Source organism: Mixophyes fleayi, chromosome 3 (genome assembly GCF_038048845.1).
Source record: "Mixophyes fleayi isolate aMixFle1 chromosome 3, aMixFle1.hap1, whole genome shotgun sequence".
NCBI lineage: Eukaryota > Metazoa > Chordata > Amphibia > Anura > Limnodynastidae > Mixophyes > Mixophyes fleayi.
The window spans coordinates 75,214,728-75,220,727 of record NC_134404.1 but is presented as its reverse complement, the minus strand read 5'-3'; the positions used below and the strand labels follow the sequence as shown (position 1 = coordinate 75,220,727).

The 6,000-nt window shown below is 39.8% G+C and overlaps 1 protein-coding gene across 1 annotated transcript in view; it reads left to right on the top strand.

Annotated features, from left to right (window-relative positions):
* Nucleotides 1-2,082: 2,082 nt before the first annotated feature.
* Nucleotides 2,083-6,000, top strand: part of ACSL3 (acyl-CoA synthetase long chain family member 3) — a 69,600-nt gene continuing 65,682 nt past the window's right edge. Inside the window, exon 1 of the mRNA XM_075201849.1 lies at nucleotides 2,083-2,194. The gene's annotated coding sequence lies outside the window, so the exon portion shown is untranslated. The remainder of the gene's footprint in view (nucleotides 2,195-6,000) is intronic.

The following is a 6,000-nucleotide window of genomic DNA, read 5'->3' as shown; positions in this document are numbered from 1 at the left end:
AGGCAAGGTTAGGCAGTTGCCTAGGGCGCCGGGCTCTGGTGGGCGCCACAGAATTAAAATTACTTTAAAACTGTGCGGCGACCGCTGACCATACCTTCCACGGCCGCCGCACAGCTTCAGATAGATCCACGGGGAGGGGCTATGGATCACCACCGCCGCCCTCCCCTCCAACATGCTGATGGGGTACTCTGTCTCCTCCCCTCCACTCACTGACTGTCGGGCGTGACATCATCATCACGGCCCAACAGTGTCAGTGAGGGACGGGACCCGGCAGAGAGGAGCAGCTTTATGGAGCCAAGTAAAGGTAAGGAAAGACGTGGGGCGGATTTTGAAAGTGTGCCTGGGGGGGCGGATTTTGAAAGTGTGCCTAGGGCGCCAAGGACCCTAGCACCGGCCCTGCCTGCACATGCTCAGAAAACCAGAGTAAGTGTCTCCAGAGTAGATGAACTTGCATTGTCTGGCCCTCCTCACTACTGGGCCCATAGCAGTCACCATGGTGGTAGTTATGCCCCTGCTGAGAACTGATTACATAGCTTTGTTCACACGCCAAAAAAAGGAGTTGTTATCGCACATGGAGTAGGACTGACCTCATTAGAAAGTAAGTCAAGATATTGTACCAACTGTATCTTTAAGGGGGTGCTCTTTCAATACAGATTTAACCATATGAACAAAAAGACTGAAGTAAAGTTTAAGTATTTAAAAATAGGGCACTTGAGTCCACTGGAGTGGAGTGCCTTATTTTCATATACTTAACACTTTACTTCAATCTTTTTGTTCATACAAAGCTTTGTTACCTGCTTATCCTATTGTTCGAAGTCCAGTAACTATTCTATCCTAGATACCACCAAAGTTTACATATTACATGGTGGTTAGCATGTGCTCAGCTTTCTTTGCAATACCTAGCATTTGCGTTTACATCAAATATTAAGGCGGAGGCCTTGACATTCAACCCTCCAATTAACTGTTTCAGAACTTTTTTAAGACCTCTATCAAACATATTAAAGTTTTCCTTGAAAAAGCCTCTACACGCTCTTCATCCAGACAAGGCTCCTCCACCAGAAGTGTGAAATATCATTGTCTCAACTACTAGTTTGAGTCCTGTGGGTTTGTTTGTCTTCTGCTTAGAGCAGTGGTTCCCAAACTGTGTTCCTAGCCTCCCTGGGGTGCCTCAGAGATCTCACAGGGGTGCCTCGGCCAGGGTCAGTGGTAAGCAAGGCGGAGGACTACTTGGTAATTATTTTGGCTTAGGGGTGCCTTGAAAAAATTATGGAAACCCTAAGGGTGCCTTGAACTGAAAAAGTTTGGGATCCACTGGCTTAGAGGCTTACTCTTTTGAAGTGTGCCAGTAAAGGGGAAGTATAGTACGGTCTCCTATGCAAGTGGGAACACAGTCACATAAGAATGCAATAAATGTCCAACACTCTCAAACTAGTGGGTGGAATTTCCAGGAGTAAGGCTAAAAAATAATTTTACTGAACAAGTAGATGCCTGGGGCAGATGTAGTTGAAGAAACAACTGTAGAGGAATTTTAACATGCTTGGGATAAACACAGCTCTCTATGCAATAAGCCACACAAAATATTTTTGAAATCAAAGTGAACAGCAAAAAAAATAAATCAAATTTGATTTTCAAACTGCATTTATTTGCTGTCAACATTCTGTTCCATTTTGAAACTACTAACTAGTGTCTTTTTAATTTTAGATTCGTAAAAACCATAACTAAGATATGTTTAAATACCCCAAAAAAATAAAATAAAAAGCTATGGGAAGATTGACACTTTCTCTATTGACACTATGGCAGCTCTGTACAGTAAATGCTGGCAGTTGTATTAGTACACATATAATTATGGCTTTATAGCTCTGCTTCAGTCTGACCTCTAATAAACCCTGTCCCGCCCAGCCATGACACCGCACTTCCAGCCCCCACCAACGCGCCACTTCTCAGCAGCCAATCAGCACAGCGCTTTCATCGTCCTCAATGACACTGGAAGGAAGGATGAGGCGGAGGCGGTCCCGGTGTATAGTGGAGGTTATGGTCACACCTCTGGTATGCTGGTCGCTGATTGGCTGCTGGAGGCGTGGTTGCGACGTCACTGGCCGCTCTGCGTTTTCACGGTGGTGACACCGGCTACGAGCAGCATCTTGTGCGTGTAACGTCCGTCAGCGGCCGGGACAGCCGGGGTCCCGTCTCCGGGGTGAGTTATTGTCTGCTCTGTGTCCTCTCTCCTCACATGGGGACCACACGTCCTGCAGCCGTGCCCTGGTGGTGGTGGTGGCTGCTGTGCGATGCTAATGACGTCTGATCCCAATATGTATTATCCATGTGTTAGCGCCTCATTGTTCGTAGGTGCCGCTCAGTTCTTGGGATCTTTAAGTATAATGTACTTTGATTACATGTTTAAAATAATAAAGCTGACTTTTTTTTTATAATTTAAATACATTGAATCCTAGTATGAGTATACATCCTTTTACATACATTAGTACAGAGGGATATACACATACAAAGCATTAAGCACCTGTTTGTGTGTGCGAGTATTCTTTTAGTATATACTGTTATGTGTGTGTCGTTGTTAGTAGTCTGCAATTTAATATTTACATGTCTTAGTCTATCTACCAGATGTGACTATTTTACTGTTCAAAAATAGTGTGGTCTGAATAGCATGAATGAAAGATGAGTAGGCTATGCCTATTCCACATATGCTAGAACAAAAGCCTGGATGCCCATTTAGAAAAAAAAGCTGCTTTTTTTGTCCCTAGGGCTAAATTATGTATAGCTGGATAATAACCATGGTGACCCAATGCAACACATACAGTTATAACATACACTTTACTTTTTCCTGTCCCTTTAATAATGGTTCACATTGCATGCACATGTCTGTAATACATAAACATCTTATGATGTGAGGTAAAGGGGACTTCCAGTGCATGTTTTCACTATAAGTAGAATGACATGTACACAGCAGAGATGTAGTGAACAGCTAATATAACATATTAGTCTTTTTTTTTGTTTTTAATTACCTTTCATCTGAAATTAACTATAATTACAAAAGTCTAAGTGCTTGTTTCATGAAGGAAAGGTATATGTAGAGTCATTGTGGAAAAACAAGCTGCATAGGAGATGGTAGAATGCAATGTAATGATTGAGAAGAATTAATTTAGATTGTTAACGTTCAGCAATAATGGCAGCTTATCAGGGATGAGTATCTTATTATTAATTATAATGAAAATACATAAAAAGACTGACGTTAGTCATGTGAGAGGTTTTAGAAACTAGTGCTAGCTTGTCAACTGTGCATGACCATGTTGATTGCCACTTATGCTAATGTTCAGGCCCTATCCTCTATATTACCCTGCTGTTGCCTCTGAGTGATTTCCTTGAGCTGTATGTGTGCTCAGATTTAGGAAAGGGTAGGGCTATACTGGAACTAGATATGCAGTGAGCGGGACCTGCAGGAGCTTCCTCTTCTAAAATAAACATCACATAATATACTGGTCATAAGATACCAATGTGGTCTTATACTTTTGTTTATTGAAAAATGTTCAGTTTACAAACACTGAATACAATGTAAGATTATATAATACAAGTTGTTATAGCATAATAATTGTTATAATAACCATGGCTGCATAATTAAAACATAAAGTAAAGGAAGACACAGGGCTAGATTTACTAAGCTGCGAGTTTGAAAAAGTGGGGATGTTGTCTATAGCAACCAATCAGATTCTAGCTGAAATTTTGTAGAAAGTGCTAAATAAATGATAACTAGAATCTGATTGGTTGCTATAGGCAACATCCCCACTTTTTCAAACCCGCAGCTTAGTAAATCTAGCCCATAGTGTCATATTCGCAAGTATCCTATGAAAATAGTTACTGGCTACTTGGGTGAGTATAATGCTATTCAAAGTGATGAAAGCACTTCCAGACATTCTTTAGTAAAGGGAGGATGGATATGAATAAAACTTTCCTACATTTAAGAGAAGAAAAAAAAGTTTTTTTCTTTTTGTTGTGATGCAACCAGCTAATCCATCCATTGAATGTGGAAAAGCTTTTCCCTGATGAGAGAGGTTTGGTTTTCTGAATCTGCATGTAGCATATGCTTTTTCTTCCAGCTGCCGAATCTGAAAGTAGCAATTTTTGATGCCTTTTGAGACATCCATGCCTTTTGAGACATCCATTCCATTTGGAAAATGCCCAATATCTACATCCTTAACACCAGAATGGATGATAAGTCATTAAGTGGTTGTTGGCTAATCTTCAAACCTGGACTTACAGATATGTTAACTACAACTCCAGAAGCGGTGATAATCCAATACTATTTTGATAGGAATGTTGCATTTTGGACATGTATGGATAGTCCTATTGAAAATTTGTTGTCTAATCTAATTTAGTCTTGCAGGGACCATAGCAATATCTCAGAGAACCGAGAGAGAATTAAATCTGGCCAGTGGCTAGATCATTTTTGTGCTCAATATATTGATATATATGTATGTAACCGAATTCAGCACAGGGGGACAAAGGACAAAATGAAAACCTAGTGTGTACTATCCATATACGTGCACAGAAATGTTAAAAAAAAAATTAATGGCATAGATTGCGCTCACCCAAGTGAGGTATTGCATTTTGCATGTAGAAATCGGAGTGCTTTTCCAATCATATTCTAATGGTAATAAAGTGATGATCCTGAAGTGATTCTGGAAAAAGAGGAAATATAGTGTGCACATTATAAATTTAAAGTGTTAAAATAAAGTGATAAGTGTATCCACTCGTCTAGCATTGGTGATAGTGGAGCCTTGAATATTGTCTTTGTGTAGAACTAGTGTGGCTAGGATGCTATCAGAATAAATGGTATTCATTCATCAGTCCACCATTCCACATATGATGAATGTACTTTGGCTTTATTCTTTGTACCAGTCAGTGTTAACGTTAATGTGACATCTGCTGATGTCTTTAGTCTTCCTTTTAGAGTAGACTTTTTCAAAGCATGTATGGGGATGAAAACAATCCATTAGAAATCCTTTGTTTGATATCTTTTGTCATGTAGGTCAGGAGTGTCCCCATCTTATTATTCTCCATCTTTAAAAAAAAAAAAAAAAGTTTTTGGTGTGTTCTAAGTTTGGGTGAGGAGGAGGCTCTGGTGGGGCTCCATGTAGTGCCATTAAGATATAGTCTATTCTTGAAAAAGGTTTGTGGGCAGCGTAGTGAAATATGAAGTATTTACCCTCAGGCTTAAATAATCTACATCTGATAAGTAGTAATTTTTTTTTTTATGATAGGGATTTGTTCCCAATAAAAGACTAAATATTAGAAGGAATGAGGGATTTATTTAAGTTTGAATTGTTCACAGCATTTATATTACCCAATAGAGTGAAGTTTGGGTTGTCTTTCTGAGCTAGAAATTGTGATATATGTTGATACAAATCCTCGGGGGAAACATGTGTGTTGTAAATTTTGAGGAGCGTATATTTAGTGCTACTCCCAGGTTAAGAAACACCTGTGAGATTGTGGATCTCATTTAGTGTCTGATGCAATTTACACTGAAGTCGTAAATTGCATCCCGTAACTTATACGGTGTTTTGAGTGGCACTCATCCGTGCAAATTGTACAATCACGCCACTTTATCTGCCATATGGGCCGGCGTGCAAGTGTATCATGCACAGCGCCCTGTAAAGCAGATAATTAAAAAAAAATAATTATTAAAAAAAAATAAAAAAAAGTTAATATCCCCCCCCCCCCTGCCAAACAGCACAAGGGTTGGTTATGCTGTTTGGGAGGGGGTACACATTTTTTTTTTCTTTAAATTTAATTATTTTTTACTTTTGTTTTTTAATACATCAAGGATTCTTGCACCATCTGAAAGGACCTGCAAAAGATACGTCTCCTAGAGACCTATCTGCGGTTGCTTTCAACTCAAAATAGCATGTAAACATCTTTACATTGCTAGGCTCACCCACTACCTTCCCCGTTCCACCTCTCTAAGCGCGTTTTGCAAACTGAGACGGATCT